The sequence below is a fragment of the Sinocyclocheilus grahami genome, unplaced genomic scaffold (assembly GCF_001515645.1).
Source record: "Sinocyclocheilus grahami isolate Dianchi unplaced genomic scaffold, SAMN03320097.WGS_v1.1 scaffold6274.1, whole genome shotgun sequence".
In the NCBI taxonomy this organism is placed as follows: domain Eukaryota; kingdom Metazoa; phylum Chordata; class Actinopteri; order Cypriniformes; family Cyprinidae; genus Sinocyclocheilus; species Sinocyclocheilus grahami.
Genome location: NW_015510735.1, coordinates 247 through 605, shown reverse-complemented (window position 1 = coordinate 605; position 359 = coordinate 247).

The window sequence follows — 359 nt, the reverse complement described above, 5'->3', positions numbered from 1 at the left end:
GCTTTTGTCAATTATTTATAGGTGTGTGTGTATGTGTTCATTCACTGACACTTAGCAGCTCAGTTTGAACCATGGATGAATTTTACATGTGGTGCTCATGGTCCCCACTGTGCGTCATGCTGTGGAGACTGAGAGTCTGGTTTCAGAGATGGAATGAATAGAACACTGCAAAACTCACTACACCAAGTTGTGGAGAATGTCTTTCAAAGGTGTGAATGGTGGTACCATACCATAATATTGACCTATTTTAGAGATTTTTTATGGATAATTTTTTGGAGACATTGAACATATATTGGCCGATATTTAATTGTACATGGTCATTTCCCATATTTTTCATTTAGATAAAGTGAGCTTTAGAT